The sequence below is a fragment of the Cyprinus carpio genome, chromosome B19 (genome assembly GCF_018340385.1).
Source record: "Cyprinus carpio isolate SPL01 chromosome B19, ASM1834038v1, whole genome shotgun sequence".
NCBI classification, from domain to species: Eukaryota; Metazoa; Chordata; class Actinopteri; order Cypriniformes; family Cyprinidae; genus Cyprinus; species Cyprinus carpio.
In genome coordinates, this window is record NC_056615.1 from 21,657,097 (window position 1) to 21,680,834 (window position 23,738).

At 37.3% G+C, this 23,738-nt stretch overlaps 1 pseudogene; it reads left to right on the plus strand.

Annotated features, from left to right (window-relative positions):
* The first annotated feature begins 1,632 nt into the window (after nucleotides 1-1,632).
* Nucleotides 1,633-21,956, plus strand: LOC109112400 (annotated as a pseudogene).
* Nucleotides 21,957-23,738: the final 1,782 nt, after the last annotated feature.

Here is a 23,738-nt window from a genome sequence, read left to right on the forward strand (position 1 = left end):
ACTTCGTCAGGACGAATGAGAGGAGGAGTTTAACTAAGCACATTACTGTGTGCCACTTGCATATCCCAGCACTTCCTCAATTCAACCCCCTCCACCATAATCTCTGTTATCCCATTAACACACACACACATGCCTGCGCATGCTTGACTTTACTGGTATGCCTTACTGATTTACAAAAATTTTTATTTGGTATACTTTGTAAATTTCACACTGTAAAAAAGCAATTAGCCCACATTGTATCTAGCTTTTCTGAGTCACAGATACTAAAAAGTGTAAATTACTTTGAATGACACACATGTTAGAACAACAATAATCTCCCAAATTTTGGCCCAGCTAACCTAAAAGAGCCATCTGAGCAAACAATTTAATATTAAATGGAAGTTAATTCCCAGCAAGCATTGCGGAAGAATACATGATTACTGTTAGCAACTGTTAAGGCTGTGATTTTGTTTTACAGTTTTCAGATTTTTTTTTTTTTTATGGCAGTGTTGTTGTTTTCTGTTGTTACTTTTACAATGACGTTGTGTTGTTATGTTCAAAGCTTTACTAAATGTGTCTGACCGCATTTTGTAACGCAATGCAATTTAGACACTCTCAGGCCGGAAGTACACGCGCGGTCCGATTGAACATGCTTGGCGGCAAGAAATCTTAGGACTCAAGTGGGTGATAGATATTAGATATTCAAATACTTATGACATTAAACCGGATGTATAAAATATATATGTATTCATTTAGGTAAGTTGCTATAAAATTTAGGCTAAAGTTGTAGTGGAACTCTGCCATGACAGTTGAAAGAGAAAATGGGCGTAAAATAGACATTGACACTAATTTCCGCTATACACACCTGTTTTAGTGTTTTAAATGTTGTGTGTCTTGTTCAGTTTTTTCAATATAATTAATTTACTTCTTTAGAGGCAGAGGGAGAGCACAGTGTTTCTGGTCAACTCGAGGGTTTGTATCAAAATGAAATAGTATCGCTGTTGAGGACAGACAATTATTTTGATCATTTTAGACATCTCTTTAGTAGGCTACTTTATTTTTTCCCCCCTATTTTATTCACAATACTTTTTGTTCATCTCTCGATAAAAATTAAATACAGTAAAACAAAATTCTTTAAAATGTAATTTATTCCTGTGATGGGAAAGATGTTTTTTTTTAGTGATCAATACTCCACTCTTTAGAAATCTTTCTAATATACTGATTTGGTGCTCAAGAATCATTTCTCATTATTAATGATATTTCAAACAATTGTGCTGCTGTCATTTTTGATGAATATAATGCAGCCTCGTTGAATCAAATTAGAATTTCTTTTTTAAATCATACTAACCTCAAACCTTAGCCTATAATATATTAAAATGATAAAACCCCTAAATCCAGCAATGCTTCTGTATACCATTTGAAAAGAAAATCTTTTATATAACAAAAGTTTTTCTCGCTGTGACTCATTTCACTTTTTCTGAAGATGATAGCCTCACTTTGAGAATTTGTGCAATTCTGTTAAACCACAAATAATGGAGAAGGAAAGTGGGACAAAGAGAGAAGAAAGAGGGTAGGATTTAACCGAATGTGATTATTTTAGGTAGACGGGAAGATCAGTTCCCCCTCCCCTTTTTTTGTCCTTGATCTCCCTCCCTTTGTATTCCCAATCCTCCTCCTCATTCATCTGTCCTTCTTAGGGAATCTCAGAGATTTGGGTGGAGAGAAAGCTGACTTGTGAGTCTCGAATCAATCAGGTCCCCCCCCCTTTTCTAACTTGCTGCGATTTGCCGACATCACGGGTAGTCTCTCTCTCTCTCTCTCTCTCTCTTTCTCTCCTCCTCTCTCTTCCACATTTATTCTGTCCACTGCTTGCATCAAGCCAGCTCTTGCTTTCCTCTCCTCTCCTTTTCACTCCACCAGGATATTTCCTTCTTCTCTTTCCATATCCGAACATATTCCTGTTTTTCTGCCCTGCTTTTCCTTAATATCTCCTGGAATGTGGCACTCTTTGGCTTTCACTCTTTGTGGGATCTCCGCTTTGATCCAGGGTAGGTTCCTCACTATGTGCATATGCATGTAAGTATATAAATCTGTGTGTGTATGAAACTGTTATTTAGGAAAGAGAATGAAGGCAAACATTTAAAAGAAAGCAGCATAAGATCTTGGGTTTCTATTTAATATTATTATTTTTTGGTTCTCTCACATGTGTGCTCTGCAAAACTGTTTGCCTGGGGCAACCTTGTGCCACCAGATGTTTTCGTGTGTGTGTGTGTGTTTACCACTGTTGCAGTCAAGAGAGAGCGAAAGAGGAAAAATCAGATGGAATCGGAGGGACGAGAGGCAGAATGAAACAAAAAATTGCTTTGCCATGAAGAATTAGACTCTGCAATCATAAACTTGCACCTTCTCTCCCCCTCCCGTCTCTCTCTCTCTCTCTCTCTCTCTCTCTCTCCCTCTCTCGTTCATTTCTGTAAATCCATGAGTACATAGACTGCATAGAGGTGGCGGGGCACAGAATGCATTTCTAGATTCAGATCTCCGGTGTTGCTGTGGACATGTTGCTGCAGTGGAGTTGAAAGAGGGAGTGTGTGTGTGTGTGTTGCCATAGAAAGCCTCTCTCTATTTTATCTTTCATTCTTTCCCTCTCTTCTCTCCTGTCTGTCATAAAGCAGAACTTTTTATTTGGGTTGTCAGTCTCCCACCATTTCATCTGGATTTGTTTTCACATACATTCTCTTAATATATAATTCTCTTATATTCATTGTCTTCATGTTTTCACAGTTGCATGAAATTAAGTGTGTTGACGGAAAATGTTGCAAAGCAACAGTTTCTGTTGATTTGACTATTTTTATGTGTGTACTTTGTGTTTTTTTGTTTTTCTAGTAATGTGTGGAAAAATTGTAATAATAATTTTAAGATTTAATCCTTATTCTGACTCTATTTTAAGTTCCTCTATCTAAGTAGAAAATAGGTTAATATTTATTGAACACATTAACCCTTCCTTTTACCACAAAGCATTAATGCACTTTTCAGAAAGGTGACTCTTAATTTAAACTTGTTAGAACACACCGCAGAGAAATAAAAGAAATCAAACTAGTGATATCTTTAAATTTTATACAATGTCCAGGGAGTTTTCAAATGTGAAAATGAATTAAATTTTCCCATCTTTTTAAACACTAAAAATTGAACATTTTTCATGAAGGGAAGCTGCATGTGATAACTTTATAATTGTTTCTCATAAGAATATGAAACAGTCATGCCATATCAACCTAATATTTCAGTGATTTAAATATATTTATTTAAATATTATAGAAAGAAATAACAAATAAATATCTTGAGATAGACCATGAGGTCTATCAGACTCTAAATAGAATATTAACTGTAAAAAGCAGGTAGATATTTGCTAAATATCTGCACATTCTAAGTTTAAATTAAAATTCCATTCTTCAGATATTTCTTCAGTAGTTCTTATTATTTACTTGCCCCTCTACCGTAAGTTCAAGAAATTTTTTATTAGAACCTCGAAAGCAATAAATACCTTGTCCTTTATGTGTCCAAGGTTGATCTTTCTGCTTGTTAATGAGTAAAACCATGTAAAATAATTCCCAGATAGAAGGTCATGGATATATCAGAGTCTGTGATCATTGGTGAAGGAACTTTTTAACTATTAAATTTAATTATCCTCAAATATAAATTATTTTTTTGTGTCAAATAACCCTTCTTGGTTGAGTCTTAAGTTAATTGTGAACACATGACACTTACACCCTCACTATATTCACATTTGGTGTTTTGATTGAAGAGCGAGGTTCAAATAGGTTCAGTTGTGTATGTGGGCGGAGCATGTTCTTTTAATTTTCTCAGTCACCACAAGAGTAAATCATGTAAACAATGGCATCCCTCCACCTTTATTTCTATTTTCTTAACTTTACAAATTATGTATTCCAGGGGTTTTTCAGCGTATCTCGAGTCTGATGCACTTTAGGAAATGTCGTTGTACCTGAAAACATTGCTTGATGCTTTTTGCTAAACAACACAGAATGACCCTTAAGGATTTGTTATGTCAGTAATGCTACAAGCTCTATATTCTCTTCTCATTGCTGCTAGTGGTCAAAGTCAGTTGTGAATGCCAGTGGGAAGCTGACGATATTAATAAATTCAAGAACATTCTTGTATTAAATGTATTCTCTTCCATTCAGTCATACCATTTCCACTCATGCCATGCACATACACACACTCTTCATGCCAGCTTTTAAACCTCTTTTCAGGGGCTATTAGGCAGAAAGAAACTGAGTTTTAAACTCTGGTGCTTCACAGATGTAGAATTTACGACAGCAAAATTTAAGGTAAACGCTAATGACACTAATTAGCAATTGTCAAAGGTGTCCTCACCTCTATTAATGTTCAGTCTTTTATTTTCTCTATTGTGTGTTATTTCTTTTAATTAAAGTCTCTTTATTTACCAGTGGAAAATATCTATTCAATCCATCCATCCATCCATCCGACTGACTGATTGTCTGTTTTATCGTTCCCGTCTGTTTATCATTCTATCTCGCCTCAGTTAATGAATGTCTTGATTTGAAGTCTCTGTTCTGGGCTGTACAGTATCTTCATGTCTTTCTGTCAGTGTCGGTGCAAGGTCCATACCAGCGGACCCTGTTGAAGAACCTCCTGAAGGATTATAACCGCATGGAAAGGCCTGTTGCTAACGACTCTCTACCGCTCACTGTCTTTCTGTCTATGAGCTTGATACAGATCATGGATGTGGTGGTAAGTCACTCTTTTTTTTAGTGGTGCACGATAAATATCGGCCGATAATTAATGCGCATCTCATCAGTAAAGTCGGTTCTCTAATCAGTGGTAAATTCCATCAGGTGCGTGATTTCACATAGAGCAGCTGTTACTACACAGAGCCGTAGTTAACTGACAAGCTGCGCAAATCCACGTGATAATGAAAGCATTAATTATCGGCCGATAATTTATTGTGTACCCCTACTCTTTTTCTTTTTATTGCCGTCATGTGTGCTGTGGAGTATGGAGTGTTCTGATAACCCAAGGTGTATTTCTTTTTCTGGTTCCTCTTGTCTTTACGTGCTCACTTTTTTCTGTTGCGGCATTTTGTTAAACATGTTTTATTGACCCATTAAATATACTTCTCAAATTCTCTGCATACTGCTTTCTGACTGGCTGAAATTATGTTCCACAGATTTGTTACATGATCTTCTTTACCCCTTTGGCTGGTTTCCTGTCACCACCTATTAACATATTGATGCTAGTTCAAGATATATTTGAAAATGGGGATCTTTTTTCAGCTTTTTGCTAAGTGGTGGTTATTTATAGTTGACATTTATCTTTAAGCTCACAATTGGTTTTGAACTCACTCTAACTTTTCTTGCTCATACAGGATGAGAAAAATCAAGTATTGACCTCCAATATCTGGCTTAACATGGTAAGCCACATCTTAGTCGTTAGTAGTCTTTTGTTTAAATAAATGACCTAATGACAAATCATTATATCTATGACATTAGTTCTTCTGGGTTCAGTACAGATTTGATGATGATTACCACAAAATTAACTCCCACTTGTCGTTTTTCTTCAAGAAAATGAAGGACATTCTGGGTTAAAGCGAGGCACTTATAATGGAAGTAAATGGGGCCAATCCATAAATATTAAAGCACTCACTCTATTAATAGTAAAACCACAAAACTTTGTTGACATGACAATGTCACTCTTGAAACAACTTTAAAATTGACGATTTAAACAGCTTTATAGCTCAGATAATACATGGATTGGAACATATTTAATGTATTTTATTTTCTAAAGTGATGCATTTCTCCAAAAAATCCACCCCATTCACTTCCATTGTAAGTGCCTCACTGTAACCTTGTTTTCTTGCTCTTTTCATTTAAAGGTCAAATTCAAAAGGTTAAAGTCAAAATATTAAATCTATTAAATCTGGCCTTATAAAGCATACTAATACATGTACATGTGTGAAACAGCTGACACAGTTCTTTCTCTATATATTCTTCAGCACTGGTATGATCATTATCTGCAGTGGAACCAATCTGAGTACCCAGGTGTCAAAAAAACCTTCGCTTCATCACCACAGACCAAGTGTGGACACCAGACTCCTGCTCTAACAATAGGTATAAGCATTTGTGTTACTGAAACAAGACATTTTTTTTCCATTCATATTGTTACACTGAATAGTAGATAATTCTCATGTTTTAAGGTGGTTTGTTTTTGCTTTTCTTTTGGGGATATATTTTCCATCTTGCGTCTTGTATCCGATGTACCTATTTTCTCATTTGTAAGTCACTTCGGAAAAAAAAACGTAAGTGACTCAAGTATATGGTACATCGCTCTCAATGAGAGATATGAAGTAATAGATTTGAAATCCAATAATCACAGTGATCATGCAAACAGACACTTCAGAATAAGAAGAAAAGCCTTCAGTGAAATGATACTTTCAAGCACAACATCAAAAATAGTTATCCGTGTGTGCTTGGGCAAAGAATCCTTGGGAACTGGAATCGGCAGACATTAGTTTGTGCATGTGTGATTGAGGATTGCAGTATTGGGGCTGTAATTCAAAGTGTGGGGCTAAACAGAAGAGCAACTACAGATCAATGAACTAAAATTTGGTCCTTAGGCAAAAGCAGATCGTTTAGTCGAAGAGCTGGTGTCCAAACAGCCTATTAAATCATTCGCTGTAGACTTCCCGTTTTTTTTTTTTATTCACTTGGGAGCTTGCTACTTAGTTGTACATTAAATTTAATCATGGCCTTTTATTATTCATTATTCATTCATTATTCATTCGTACCTTGTTATAACCCTTATGAACCACAGTTCACGATCACATTTCACTCTCATATTTAGCTTTCACTTTGAGTTAATCTGATGACTACCTAAATTTGCATCAAGATTTTGTCCTTATCGCTGTCTCTGAATGTTAATCATATCTTTGTCTGTTGGAGCTGTGGCTTGGTATTTTTTTAAATGTGAACATTAATGTTTGGTGCTCATTCTTCGAATCTGGCTTGTAATATTTCCTGATACCCAATGTAAAATGTCTAATATATGCACCCTTTCTCCATTTGTAGTGCAGATGACAAGTTTGACTCCACCTTCAAATCGAATATTGTAGTAAAACTCCAGTGGCTACTGCAACTACTTGCCTCCAGGTCAGTGTGAACGCTTATGCTTAAGGTTTATGGCACATATAATGAATAGTAAGCTGCAGTTCACAACACAAAAACAAAACAAACAAAAACACCAGTGGTATTCAAAGTAAAGCGTTAAGCTATAAAATGATTTTTGGATGGAAATAAACATAGGAAAGCAGCAGGAAAAGGTCACCTGTTTTATGGGAAGTGCAACAGTTGAAGCACACATGAATATTGTCTGTATAAATGCAGTTATACAGATGAAAAGATGTATTTTTTAAAGCCGTTTAAGTATTAAAGAGTTCTCTGCATACTCAGTGTGGAAATCAAAGAAGCCTCTTACATGTATCATAGTAAATGATGGTTCCATGGTTCATTAATTTGTAGATTTGTACATAGGAAATGGGAAGATCATGAATTATGTTACAGCTACTTTATTTCCTCTGAGAGCAGAAGTGCTTAAGAATATGCATTGCAAATGCATATTGCATTTATTTTTGGAAAACTGAATGAGAACAGAAATTCTCACTTCGATATGAAAATATATGCATTGTATGTTTAATGCAGGCTGAAGCAATGACATGGTTTCTCCAGTCTCATACAGTAGATTCACAGTTTATGTCTATGTCAAGAATACATGCATATGCAGATTCATACACAACAACACGCTTGGCACTAAAGCTGGAGTCTTTAAATAACCCTCAGAGTCACTGCAGATGCAAACAAACTCACATTCGCTATCATGAGCAGATCATGCCCCAGTGGCTCGTATATGCAGTTCACGCTGATTTCATCACAATTTAACGCTGCTTTTCTCTTTCTCGCATTAAAGTCATTCAGTCCCACAGTAGCAAACAGAAATCAAATGCCTTTTTGAAGTCAAGTCAGGCAGAGAGACGAGGAGAGAAGAAAAGCAGGGAGGAAAAAGACAGACATAAACAGAGAGAGAATCTCACATCTCGTTTTCAGAAATATGTTTATTCATTAGTGGCTTTTGGGTGTGAACAGATTTTGGTAATCCAGCGATCTGGGCAGATGCCAAGGACACACACAGAGAAAAAATAAAGCTTTGTTTATTTGCTGAAACTGTTTGTCCTGGCATCTGTGTCAGTCAGTGATGTTTTGCTCATGGATGACGATAAGAATGATACTTGCAGTGAAAGGTGTTACAGCACATATGAATTTACCACATTTCATGAATTTAATTGATTATCTCTAATGAGCAAATCATATAAATCATGTCCAGAGTGTATTTTGTATAACGAAAAAAGTCTGTTTAATTATTTTTTTAATATACATTATTTTCTTGACAATTAAGGACACCCTGCAGTTTTTTTTTTGCTTTTTTAATTTAAACCAACATTAATTAAAAGCTATAATCAACTATGACAATGTATAATCATTGTGCAAATATATATATATATATATATATATATATATATATATATATATATATATATATATATATATATATATATATATATAGATAGATAGATAGATAGATAGACCCTTCAAAATGTCTTTGTTTAATTGTCTTGCAATACAAATTATGCAAATAAATAAATAAGGGAAAAAACATGCAATTAAAATAAAATAAAATAAAATAAAATAAAATAAAGCATTTATAGGAAAGGCTTAATTTTCTTTCTATTTAAATTTGGACTGAAATGTGACCTGAATATATTTTTAAAAGCTTTGATTTTTCAATACTCTGATTTTGAATTAAATGAACATGATTGCTATAAGTGTGCAGTAGATCAGAGACTCATTTAGAAGTAATCTGCAATGAGCGGCTTGTGTTGACAGCAGACTTCATTTCAGAGTAGATTACCCTATTCTAATATTGACTCATCCGCGTTTGCGGTGGCATTCCTGTTGGTACTGACAGGAGATGCCCTGTAGGGCTGGTGACTCATTTTTCAGACAGATTCAAGGCGAACTACAGTGCCTGCATGTTCTTGAGTGTGTTACACAAAATCTGGGTTTATTATTTGGTCCATTTTGTTTATTTTTGCTGTACAAAGACTGGTTTGATGAGGTGTTGGGTCTGTATCTTTTTCAGAGAGTCCTCACAATGCAAACAAGTATAATTAAACATTGTGTGTGTATATATACTACTGATAAAAAGGTGGTGGTGACCAATGAAACACTTAAAACTACATGAATATGACATATATCAGCCCAAACATATGCAAGCGTGATTAGCAGGTGTCATGAGAGGCTTTTAGCAAGCACTGGCTACTTCACTCAGCTGGAGGATTCTGCTCTTCTCTGCGTCATCTTATTCAGTATTTTTCAGCATCTGTACTGCTTACCCCATGCCTCTCCTCTGAAGAATCCATTTAGCGGGAGTGGGTTTGCTAGCTCGCTAGCCATTCTTATTGATTAGCTTTTAGGATTAGTCACTTTGTTCCCTGGAGCAGAAGCTGTCGACATGAAGAAGAAAGGCTGCAAAAATCCAGCAGAGGTCTGAGGTGCTTAGGCTGAGCTGTGTTTAAGTCCGGTATTGATTTAGATTTAGACTGATTTGAAAAAAATCACCATTGTGCTCTTGAGTGTACTTTAAACTGCTCTGCATAAGATTTCTCTAAATGTCAAGATAGCAGAGGAGATTTTTATATGCCGGGGGGGTCTGGTTAGCAAAGACAAAAAAGGGGGTCAGTTTGAGTAATTCTCAGTGGAATGATTTTTATGATTGACAAACCTTTGGAAATGCAAGTTGGTTACCCACTGACTCCCTCCACTTTGTTTCACTGTCAGCGGCATATTTTAGTTTGTGCCTACGACAGTGTTTTTTCTAAAGTAAAAAAAAAAAATCTTCTTGCAAATGCATTAGGACTGGCATTGGATCGTAGCCACATGGAATACCCCCAGTTCCATAAGTAGGCTTAAATGTAATTAGTGCTGCTTTATAAGTCAAATTGCTCTTATACTTAGGGTTAGGGATTTAAGCAAAAACCCTAAGTATTAAATTTGGGGATATAAATAGGCACTGGACATTGCTTGTTGAGAAGAGTTGTGCTTTTTCTAAGTTAAATATATTTTATATCAGTCTGACAACAAAACATGCAAAAATATCTCATTATACCTATTGAAGAAGCAACCATAACACGAGATAATAATATCATTGCAAATAGGGAGTTGATGTGAAATACTGACATGTCCTGTACTTTTAAAATGCATTTGTGAAAAGTTCCAAGGTAGGTCAAACAATTCAATCTGACATAATGACATCCTGGTGCAGCTGATTGTTTTTTTAGTTTTTGTATCAGCAGCCAATGAGATTGCTGCTCAACATTTAAAAAAAAACTTGGCTAGTGCTTGCTGTAGCTGTTGCAGTGCGCTTCAGAAACCCTCCACCTTCCCCAGCTCCACCTGTATAGATCTACTATGGGGTGATTCATGTATGCTATAGGGGTTATTTCATGTATGTTATATTTGCAGCAGCAGTATTTCTTGCATGCTCACATACATATAATATGTGTATGATCAGGCCAAGCATTTTCAAAGTGTTTTTTTTTTCTGTTCTTTTCCCCCCCAAAAACTGGAAATTGAGATCCTGGGACCATTTTCAGTAGACTTTCTGGTCTTCATCTGACCATATATTAAAGAGAATCTTCTGTCTCATATCAGAGGCCCAGCACAGAGGTGAATTATTTAAGAATCTTCTCAAGCAGTGTAGATCGGTTTGAAGAGATTTGTGGATGGGGTCAGTACAGCAGAACATTATGTATCACCTGAAAAATATAACTTTTATCGGAAAATCAATGTTTCCTTTTTTGTACGAAATCTTTTAGCTGTTTTATCCGTTTTTTCCTCAGCTCTGGAAACTCGACTTTTCAAAGGCTAAAATGTATTTAGCGTAGTCAAGGGAATGAACAGCATGTTCTGTTGTTTTTTTCTCCTTTGAAATGCACTGAAATGCTTTGAGTTACTTATGCTTTCCTATTACTAGTGGTGTTTGCTACAAAAACATCACTCTCACTTTGTTCATTTGAACAAACTCCTAAGCCTACTGTAACTTCACCCTCATCATGAATGATGATTACTGCATGAATGATACATGTGCTTTTAGTTTGATAAATGATTGAAACCAGGATAAGTTTTTTTCATGACCATTAACAGCAACCACTGAAAACACAGCAGAAACTCTGACAGCCACTCAGAACACTTTAGAAATTGAAAAGTGTTGTGCTACAGCTTGCAGTTTGTCAGTTATTCTTCAGTAATTCCATTCAAGCACAAGTACTGCTCACTTATACATCTGTGGCGATTTAGTCCTTGTGTATTAAAATATGTTTGCTATGTGAAAATCACTTATTCAGAACAGTCTGTAAAAGGCTCATGGTGTGCTTTTTGGGTAAATTTGCTGGATTGTTGAATCAGTGTTCAGAGGCAACATAAGCTTCCGCTTTTCCTACCTTTGTTCCATTTCAAGTGTGATTTCTTCAATAAATATGGAAGTATCTGATTAGGAAGCTCTTCAACTGCTATCCGGTATAAAACAAATTACTCTTATTACTGGTGCCATCCATCTGTCATAATGTTTCTTTTCAGTGTTCAAAATGGCTTATTCGCAAGCTGTTTGAAACAATAAACGAGTTTATCTGCCTAATTTGTGGTATTTAAACTTGAGTGAGTCTATTTGGTTGCTGATATGACTCATCTAGCTGGTGTCTGTGTGTAATAATAATGAGAGTGTCAGCCTGGTTATCCGTACAGTGCATAAAGGTCTTTATGTAATGGTGTTTCCTAAGGCGCTGGCATTTCTGAATGTGTATTTTTTAACTGTCTGGTTTTACTCCAGTGAAAAGGTCAATTGGATTCAATTTGGTGTTGGCTGCTGCAATATGGCGCTGATGAAGAAGCACCTTGGCATTTCGAGGCAGTACATTCGTCAGGCAGTTGAAATCAGAATGAAAATCATAGATATTTTTCCTCTTTTTTTCTCATATTTGTTCTCTTCATCCCAGGTATCTTCATGAGCACCTGTAACGTGGATGTACGCTGGTTTCCGTTTGACATCCAGAAGTGCGAGCTTAAATTTGGCTCGTGGACGTTTGAACGATGGCTGCTGGATCTCCAGATGAATGAGGCTGATATCTCTGGCTTCATGCCCAACGGAGAGTGGGATCTTGTGGGTGAGTAGAGACAACCTTCCCTTGTAAGCTTCTCACAACCAAGCGAACGTAACACCCACAGGCAGATTATGATGTGTGCTTTGTGTTGCTGTAGTAACTGCCAGCGGCTCAGGCAGCGAGAGGTCACTTTGGCAGATGCATACTTAAATGGGTAAAATGCATACTGCGTATTTTTGAAACTCACAGATGTTGTAAGTACACCTTTAAAGCTTGCAGGCCCGAGAACTCTTTCCTGCTGTATAGAACTGAAATGGCTTCAGAATTGGAAAAGAAAATATCCAGCCCATCTTGTTAAATTCATGTCCATTCATATTCATCCGATGAGCCTGTTAGTATTCAAATTAATGTAATTAAATTGAGTGGATAAGAGGAAGCGGACTGGAAAACCACATCTTGCACTGCACAATTCTGTCTCTTACTGACTCTTCTCATTTGCTTCATTGTGTAATTCGCTATTTTGCTGTGCACATCTGTAATATCAGGCCAGTCACTCTCTTGAACTTTTCTTTATCATTTTTAAAAAGAGTGCAACGGTTTACATTATCTTAACAATACAGCCCTGCTGGAATTAAAACCAGCGGGTACGCTTTTTTTTTTAAGGTGTCCTTGTTACAGTGTAATTATACATTTCAGTATTGAGTAATATTAATTAACTACATCTACTTACATTTATACCTCATTAGGGTCAGGATTAGGGCTTGGCTAAGGGTTACTTGCATGTAATTATGCATAATAAATTGTTATTGTAATAGTAAGTACATGTAACGTGTAAAAAGGACACTTTAAGTGGTATAACTGGTACCAAGCTGGTTTAGGTACTTATTTCACTGGATTACAGCCATTATGGATCAATCTGTGACTTATTGAATGAACTGCTGATTATAGGCCATAATCAGAATTTAACCATGCTGTAAAGCAGGGGTTCTCAAACTTTTGGTTAACCTAAAATAATTACTTGCACTACTTAAGAGAATAAGTTACCATTTTAATAATTCAGTGAAACATTTGCATGTTCACATTAAAAAGAGGTTTATTTTAACCTTAGCTGGACTTTAAAGTGGAAACAAATTTATTTTTGGTTGTGTTAGTGCCTCAGTCCATTAAATTTACACTACAAATTACAAGTTTATTTTCATATAATGACACTGACCCAAATGACACAAAATGCAAGTTTTTCCATGTCTTGTGACCAAACACAGATGTCAAACCAAATGCAGAATTTGGTTTCCTTCTTGCCTTTTACATTTTTGAAAGGCTACCGAGGACACTAATGATGTTCAGACAAAAGGATGATGCTCAGTCACATAGAAGAACTTGCTTCTGGCTGGCATCTGCTGATTAGGATGTTGTTTTTGTCTAGTAGATCAAAGGTGGAAGAGCAGCTTTGGCTGCTCTTGAGGACAACAGCATCTCTTTGAACATGAGACCAATCCACAGAAAAAACAAGTACAGGTATTTTTTTTAACCTTCCTTCATTTTATACTCATTATATTCCTCACGTTCTGTGTCTGATCAGGTGTGCCGGGCACAAGAAATGAGTTGTACTATGACTGCTGTAAGGAACCCTACCCAGATGTGACATTTGTGGTGACCATCCGCAGACGGACGCTCTACTACGCCTTAAACCTCCTCGTTCCCTGCGTCCTCCTTTCATCAATGACCTTGCTTATCTTTCTACTGCCTGCCGACTCCGGAGAGAAGATTTCACTAGGTATTATGAAAGATAGACAGAGAAAGAGAAATATATTGACAGCTTCTTGAAGCAGGAAAAAGAAGCGGAGATGGCATCAAATTTAAAGACCCTCTTTTTTGGAGTTAGATTATGTACGTGTTTTATAACTAAACATGACTGATTTAGAAAGAAAGATGCTGTATATTTTTGCATATCTCGATTTCAGTGCTGAGGAAAATATAATTCCACAGGCTTGGCAAGGTCTAGACACAAAACAGAGAGCAGGGACATGCAAAAGAAAATGTGTGGGTGCTCATTTCATAGATAGCGCCTGATTTATCATGTCGAATGAACTCTTGGTTTACATCAAGGGCTTTTATCCACGTTTTTTCCACTCGCTGTCAAGAGACTTTTGCCATCAAAAGATGCAGATAGTTCAAAGAGGAGCAAAAACAGTCACCAGAGATTAAATGGAAAGAATTTTAGATATGTCTGTCAGGAAATATAAAGAGGCATGAACTCACAGTATATAAGTACAGGAGAGAGTGAGAAGACAGAAGCTTATATAGAGAATGGAAAAGAGGCAGTTTCCTCAATTCAAGAATGTGTATCACTGCAAGCACGGGAAGGGAAGTGCTTTGCTGTTCACTCATATTGGCAATTAATCTATTGATGTAATTAAAGCAGTGATGAGTCAATGTGTGTAAGAGAGAGAGAATGCATTGCACTTTCCAGGAACACGACCTGCAATATTGAAACATCTTTGATACATGTAGTATCAGAAACTAGCTTAGGACAGACCTCAAAACAGTTCAAACATAAATTTTATATGTTTTCCTAAAAAGCATGTATTAAAGGGATAATCTACCAAAAATTAAAAGTTTTGCCATCATTTAATCCACCCTCATGTCATTCCAAACCTTGTATGACTTCCTTTCTTCTGTGGAACATAATAGGTAGATATTTTGGAAGATGTGGTAACCAAGCGTTGTAAGTGAGAGGGTATGAGACAGCTCTGGTTTAAAAGAGTTTAAATTTTTTTGTTGTCAGTCATAATTTAAGGGGGAAAAAAAAGCAGACACTGGACATGGATGAAGCTTTCTAGAGCGCATGTGATGACCGCCCATGTTCACACACAACATCAAATGGAGTATACTTTGAAAGCCTACACATGCAATTTATTGTATAAAAACAAGGGATATTTGGGGCTTTATATTAAAAGAAATATCTTTTGTGTTTTTCAGAAAAATAAAGTCATACAGGTTTGGAACATGACCTGAGGGTTAGAAAAATTGACAATTTTCATTTTTGGGGTGGACTACCAAACTACACAATGTCAATTTAATTAAGTGCATTTAATTATTTTTCTATAGACACCAGTTCAGTAAACAAGAATGATGAGTAACTGAATATTCCTGTCAACAATAAGGGGACTGGCAGTTATTATTTCTATTTTTGCTGCCAACAAAAATTATTTCCAAACAATCAATGGTTGATCATCTGTGTTATTTTTGAACAAATCAGAATGAGTGAGTGACTCAAATGACCTCACTGTAAAAAACAAAACACAAAAAAACAATAAAATTATGGCACAATGTACTGTTAATTTGAAGGAATTTCCTCCAATTTTTTTTTTTATTTTTTATTTTTTAACAGGTGTTTTACCTGTTATTTCTTTTTTTTAATTTTGCACTCCAGTGTTTTTTTTAATTAACAGTGCCTAATTGTATTCCTAAATGAATCATTGTTTTGTGAATAAATTGGATAATAGATGACTCAGTGACTCGCATTATAAGACAGTAACTTGTTTCATAAATCACTTATGTTTTTGTATGAGTCATTTGCAGTTCAGTGACTCACGTACAGTATAATCACTTGTTGCCACAACCTCTGACAGTTACTGATAAAAACCCCACCATAAGTGCACAGGCTGTAATACAAGAAGAAATGCAAACAGTGTGAAAGGTCCAAATAACGTGTGTTCAATTAATCAGCAATAACAAAATTAATTAATTTTAATTTTAATGGGTAGCCCTGATGTAAAGCCAAGAGTGTTTTTTTTTTTTTCACGAAATCCAGTTGATGAATCCATGTTAGTTCATTTGGTGGATTATTTTTGACAATAATTTTTTTGAGTGTTCCATTATGCAAGATAGCACGTATAAATCTAAGCAAAAAAAAAAATGAACATACTAAGAGGAAGGAGGCTGAGTGAGAGAGAGCGGCACAGAATTTAAACAGCAGATAGAGATGGATGAATTGTGTGGTGGTGTGGGGGGGAGAGGAGGGAGGAGAATGGATAGCAGCTGGAGAGGGAGGGAGATGACTTGAACTGAACTAAAGAGCGATTGAGGAAGAGAAAATGGCCTGATGTAATTCACTTTATGTATCACTCCATCAAGCCTTGCACTGCCGTCCAATCAAAAAAGTCGATCCAATCAAATTCTGGTCAATATGAGTTACATCCAATAAGAAGCTGTGTTTGGGGCATCTAATGTAGTGCCAGTGTCTCACATAAACTAGAGCTGCTGTATAACTACGCATTTATTTTAGTGGTCGACTGCTATTGGTTTTCAGTGGGCAGATGCCTAATATCTACACTGCCGGACTCTGGAGATAATATAGTAATACAGAATATGATTCATAGTAATAAGAGATTAAAAATAGCTCAGATTAAATAAACTTTAATTTCACACACAGTTTAATGAAGTCAAACAAAAAAAAAAAAAAAAAAAAAAGACACTATATAAACAATACATATCTAAAAATGTCCAAATACTGACCAATTCATTGACCTGGACCAGTCAACATTTAATATTCTTGTTAGATGGTGTATAATTCATTATGCAATTACATGTATGTTTCATGCAGGGTCCATTTCCTTTTTGTTTTTTATACCTATTCACAGAGTTATTACTGTGCTACTCTCATTAACAGTCTTCATGTTATTGGTGGCAGAAATCATGCCAAGCAACCTTCAGGAACGCCATCCCGCTAAATTAGGTAAAGCATAAGCATGTCTGTGTTTGTGAATATTTTAACAATTTTAAAAGGAAATTGTTTATGTCCAAATTTTGCTGCAAAATTGTACCTCGCCCTCATGCAATCCTAGATGTCCAAGATCACTTTTCTCACCAATGGATCCTCTGCAGTGAATGGGATGCCGTCAGAATGAAGAGTCGAAACAGCGGATAAAAAACATAAACACACAGTAACCATAAGTAACATCAACAAGACTTCATCTTGGTCGTTAGAGTTCGTGGGGGGGGGGGGGGGGGGGGGGGGGGGGGGGGGGGGTGTGATTACTTGTGGAAGAACTATTGTGATGTTTTTATCAGCTGTTGGCACTCTCTATTCTGACGGCACCCATTTCACTGCAGAGGATCAATTTAGTAAACAAGTGATGTACTGCTTAAATTTCTCCAAATCTGTTCTCATTAAGAAACTAACAAACCTTATGTTACATCTTGGATGACCTGATTTTACCATTTTTGGGTGTTGAACTATTCCTAGTTTGTTCTTACAGTATGTTTCAATAACTTCAGCATCTATCCCTCTTAGTTCTTTTGCAATGACAAAAACGAGGGCTCTTTGAATTTTGTATTGGTTCTTCATCAAGCCCTTTGATCTTATTGTTAAGTGATATGTAAAATTCGGTGCATAAGGACGTATATTTTAAGTGTGCTGAGATGCACACATTGCACCACTGAAGACATAAATTGATCACCATTATTCTGTATCACGGCCAAAAGCCCTGGTCTTGGCAACCATAACGCTTGGCTTCTCATGGTAATTTGCAACATGAACGTAGTAAAAGCCCGCTAACTGGAATGATGAGCAGTCAGGAGAGAAAAGCCAGCAGCGAGGAGGAAAAAATAAAATGAAACCGACCTAGAGATGATCCAACAGAAAAAAACAGTCTGCCCCACATTCTCTTTTCCCACCCTCTGGTTTATTAGGCCCTCAGAAGCCGTAAAAGATGTAATCTGCAGAAATGCGTTTGCTGGGAAGAGTGTTCACCCACAGTCGCTTGTTCTCTCCTGTCCGAGTCCCCCTCTCCTTTATGATTGAGTTTTTATGGTTCACTCATCTGTTCCTCATTCTGCCTTTCTTCCCCGCGTCACTCTTTTATAATCAATGCCCCTTTTTTTGTTATATTTTGCCCTGGTTTTTATTAGCATGACTGGGATGATAAAAGGCTCTTGTGCTGCTAGAGAGTAATAAATGTAAAGGTTTAGTGCATGCTTTTTCTCTCTTTGTTTCTCTCTTAGGACCAGTATTTTGTTTCAGTAGTAATGATCATTGTTGGAATGTCAGTTCCCCCCATTATTGCGACAGTGGTTGTGCTCCAATATCACCATCATGACCCAACGGAGGGAACATGCCCAAATGGGTACGTCTGTCTCACACACAAACACATACACAATTAATGCCCTAATTCCACAAATGCAAGGCAAGCAGGAACGTCTCTCATGTCAGGTTGCATTGAAAGCAGTAAAAATTTACTTATTCAATGATAATAGAGATAAAGCCAACAGAAGGGGGACTAAACATTGAGTAAATGGGATGCAGATGGATATAGATCTGTGATCTGTCGGCGCTGATGAATGACCGTATTTGAGCGTTCTGCAAGCCAATAAGCAGCTCAAGCTGATGTGCTCCGGCCCTGCTGATCGCAACCCCATCACTTACAAAGCCAAAATGCAAAACAAAGAGAAAGCTGACAAGGTATTTACTTCAACAAAGAGGCCTGACATCAATTCTGCGTCACCAACTGGATTACGTGCTTCTTATAAAGACATTATATGCTACTGTTCAAATGTTTTAGGTTGGTAAAGGTTTTTTTTTAATTTTTTTGAAAGATCTCTTTTATATGCCCACCAAGGCTGGCATACATTGGCGTATTACAATTTAACACAACTGTTTTCTATCTGAATATAATTCAAAAGTGTAGCTATTTATTTTCAGCAGCCATTACCTCCAGTTTTCAGTGTCACATGATGCCTCAGAAATCATTTTAATATGCTGATTTGGTGCTTAAGAAACATTTTCTTAAATGTTTTTATGTTGAAAACAGCTGTTCTGCTTTATATTTTTTTTGTGAAAACCTTCATGCATTTTTTTTTCAGGATTCCTTGATGAGTAGAAAGACGAACAGCATTTATTTGAAATAGAAATCTTTTTCGTAACATTCATGCATTTACTGTCACCTTGCGATGATTGAAAGCAATCTTTGCTAAGTAAAAGTATTATTTCAATGGTGTGTATGTGTTAGGATGGCCTCAAAAGGCTCAGATCTCAATGATTATCTGGCCCTTAAGACATGACTTCTATCTTCCTTAATGTAAGTACTATGGAATTTTTTAACTGCTGGACAAAAAAATTCAGTTGCACAATCTTGAGGATTAGGACTGAAGGTGGTTAGATGTTTATTTAATTTTTAACTCAAAAGTATCTGTAATAATAATAGTGACATGGTTGCCCTGAGCACAAAAGTCCTAGGATTCCTATCCTGGGATCAGATTTTAGCAACCCACATCACACCCAATGCCACAACATGTGTAGTTATTGAAAATGTCCACCAGAGCCATAGCTCAAAGGAGTTGAAAAAGAAAACCCTCTTTATCTGAACAACCAGGAAAAAGCAACGCTGTACATAACAGCAACAGTAGTTATCTTACAATCTAAAGAGCTAAAAAGAGATTACGAGAGTTCAGAGGAAGATGCTAAAAGGTGGATACTGATCAGGGAAAACCGATGTTGTTGTGATGCTTGTCAAACCTTCAAGGGCAAAACACACACACCTAAACATTCTAGAGTGTCTTGGTAATGCCTGGTTTTTTCATTATATATATACTGCAAACATTTTTGACATTGCACTAGTTGCACTGTTTTTTTTGTTTGATAGCCAAACATGCATTGGGCTTGCACTGAGTGATCTTTAATACCACCAAAAACGTGTAAAGATGCCAAAAAAACAGACCCTAGTTGCTCTTAAACTGCAGTTTTTTGTCTGCAGATGAAAGCATTGTCAACCCCACTAGTCAACTCATACATTTTGCCATGCTTTATGCCTCTCCTTGGGCCAGGACTCGGCAGTGCAACTGAAGAATATAATTCGAGAAGGCTTGGTCAAGGCCTCTTTTGATCCTCTCTCTGTGTCATAGTTCCTCGCTGTCATATGTTGCTGTTTTACAACTCCTTTCCTTCCCAAAACCTTTCCCCTCTTGACTCAGCAGATGCTAGCTGAAAAAAAGATTTGCATGGATTAATTTTGCTTTATTTTGTTGCTCAGACAATGCTGTATAACACTTTTGTTTAGACTGTACGTGTGAGTAGAGCATATGTAGTATATATAGTTCAAAATGGCTTGACATGCTGCTGTGAAATGCATGCCTCCTCTTACATAAATACATATAACAATTATCAGCTTGCATATTGGATTTTACTTTTAATATTCAAAGCTAATGTTGTTTACTGAGAAAGCAGGATATGGGTAAAATTTCATTCAGTTTCAAAAGTTGGTACCATAGGGAAATAAGAAAGATTTGAGATTTATACAAAGATAATATCTTAACTTGTAGAAAAGTATAGTATCTCCAAATAATTCCAGTTGCACAGTTTTATTAATTCAGTTTTTGAATAAATCATCCTTACAGTATCCACAAACTAGCAACACTGGAATGAGTAGCACTAAGAAATACACATAATTCAAGGTGACTTATTTATCATACATTTTGAATAAGTAACATTAATTATAAAAGAGTAGCATGGAGTGAGGATTTAAAAAACAACAGAAATAAATCTGATGTACTTTTTTTATATAAAATATGAGGATAATTATAACCAATAGACACACACATTCTTTTCTATATAAGAATACATGTTATTTTTTGTTATTTAGTTATATATATATATGTTTTAAAAGTTATAAAAATTTTATCACTCAGTGTTCCAAAAATTGAGGCATTTAAAGATGATAGTTCCCGGCACCAAAAAAGAAAATTCTATCAGTAATTACTAACCCTAATGTTGTTCCAAACCCATACAGACCTTTATCTTTGGAACACAAATTACGATTATTTTTTGATGAAATCCTGTTCATTTGCCTTCTCTCAGGTTCAGATAGTCCCTGCTCCAGTGGGTGGCATGGTTTTTGCGTATGAAGCGTCCTGGTGAGAGTGAAGACCCTGAGCGCCCTCCCTGTGCCCCCTCATTAAGCGCTGCTCTTCTGGTTCCCAGAGCGGCAGCCTCCCAAACGCACCCGGTTCTCTGCCTCTGCAGATCTGCACCACCCCACCACCACCACCACACGTCCTCTACGTTACACCCCCACTTCATGTCACATCCTCATCCCCAAAGCCTTCTTCAAGCCGCGGCGGCAGCCGGCTGATTCACACCCACCATCTTCACAATCAGACCAACAGTGCCAACAACAATGGCAACCTGCTCTACATTGGGTTCTCCAGGTCTCGACGAAGCTTCGCCACCATCCTTGCTCGCCGAATCTGTGCAAAGAAACAGCATGGTCTGAGCGGCCCACGTCCTTGCAGTGGTTTCGCCTCCAACAGCAGTAGGATCCAGCCCACCACCTCACCTGCCCTCCACAGTTCTGCAGCCCTCCACCGCCGCCCACTCCCAATCTGGAGGCCACGGTTGTCCACGAGCACAGTGTCCGGCGGCGGCGGAGGCTTCTGCTGTTCTTGTGCTCGGGGACCAGTGGCGGAGGAGGACCCACAGCTTCAGGCTATTTTAGAAGAGGTGCGATACGTTGCTGATAGGTTCCGCGGACAGGATGAGAACGACAGCATGGCTGAACAGTGGAAGTTTGCTGCAGCCGTAATCGACCGACTTTGTTTGGTGGCATTCAGTGTTTTCAACATCATCTGCACCATCTCCATTCTCATGTCAGCACCTAACTTTGTGGAGGCAGTTTCCAAGGACTTCATCAGTGATTGCTTTGTTGGAAAAGAACGTGCATCCGGTGAAACTTGGGTTTGACCGTGAATGGGGAATATTCATCTCATCTCCCTAAAACAGTGACTTAGCTTTTTTTTTGTTTCAAGACTGTGTTGTGGAATAATTCAGAATCTTGAGGTTTGGATCGAGAACGCTTCTCTGATTGGACATTTAAGGCTCGCTCAGACATCTCAAACTGAACTATAATGCTGGTGGAACGCTAACAGACCTTCACCGCAAGGTGTCTGTAAAAATGACCGACATCGGGTTGGTTCACTATATGGCTAATAATGTTCGGAAACGGGAATGAATGAATGAAAACCTAAACATAAAAAGTGAAACACTGATTATTGACCTTCTAACTGTGTCGAACGCCTCATAAATAACCCCGACATGAACCTCTGAGGAACGGCCAGTAAAGTGTCACTCAAACTTGTGTGACATTGTACATCTTACATCTAGCACAGTGCAAAACTTCTCTAAGATGTCAAAATCTATTTTGGTAACGTTCATTCAATGGGAAGGCGAGGAGAGAGTTGGAGGGAAGAGCAAAGAGACAGAGAGAAATATTGATAATAGTGACAGACATGAGGTGAAATGGCTCATGTCATTCCCAGATCAAAAAAAACTCTCTTAAAAAAAAATGAAAAAGACACTTGTTTCAAGGACAGATAGGAGAGTTGGTAGAACTGCTAGAGGGTTTGAGTGGGTAAAATAATGGAGAGATACCAGAAGAAGTGAAAGATGGAATACCCCTCTGACGTGGAGCAGAGATATAGACCGATGGAGAGATTAGGGCCTCACAAGACGATCAAGGCAAGAGCAGAACAAGGGTTAATGAAAAGACAAAATGAGGAGCCGAACCGTGTATTAGAGAAAGAGACACAGTCAGCGCAAAACGATGGAGAAGGATGGGCTGAAGAAGTAGTTCAGTACAAGTGGATAAGAAAATGAAAGAGTGATAGGGGAATTAGAGAGGGTGGATGGACCGAAACAGACGGAGAAGCGGTCGGGGGGGGTAGTAAGCCCACGTGAGACTCAGCAACATTTACTGGCAAGAGGAAGAATGGCTTCGCAGCTTGAGAGAAATAGCGCTCCTCATGCCCCAAAAAAGCCAAACAGTGAGTGCATCCATCACAAAACAGATGAGGAGAGAAAAACATACTGCTGGAAGGGAAGTGGGAATAGAGTGTGGGAAAGAAAGACCTAATAATCCCCTGAGAACATACTGGAGACATGGCACAAAGACAGTGGAGACATGGTAGATAGCTCCTTTCCGTCTCTCCCATCATCTCTATGAAATGACAGACAGTGTGAGGGGTCCAGAGATGATCCTATGAATATCTTAAGTTAGGAGCATGAGCCACAATCACAGTAACTGTGCCCCTTATTCTCTACTGTCACTTAAAAACAACAAACAGGTATTTGAAATTAAATCTATCTCTTTCTTGCTGTTTTTCACCACAGAGTTACCACATACAGTGTGCCTACAAATGTTTGTAAACGCCTTGGTAAAGGTGGGGTTTTGCACAATAGCAGCATAAATCCTTTACAAATTTCCTCGTGGGTGAAGATTTTGCATTAAGAGACTACACAATCCTTTTCAGTAACATAAAATATTAACATATCCAGAACATCACGTAAGCTGCCGTTGTAAACCTGTTTTGCGGTCTGTTAAGGTTGTGCTGACCTCAATAATCTTCAAAAAAGAAGCTAGCGAAGGCCAGTTAAAGCCAGTATAAAAAGCATCACACTCTAACTCTGATGCGTATTTATTTACATTATTGTAATCCAAAGAGAAAATGGGGACTCGAGTTGTTTATT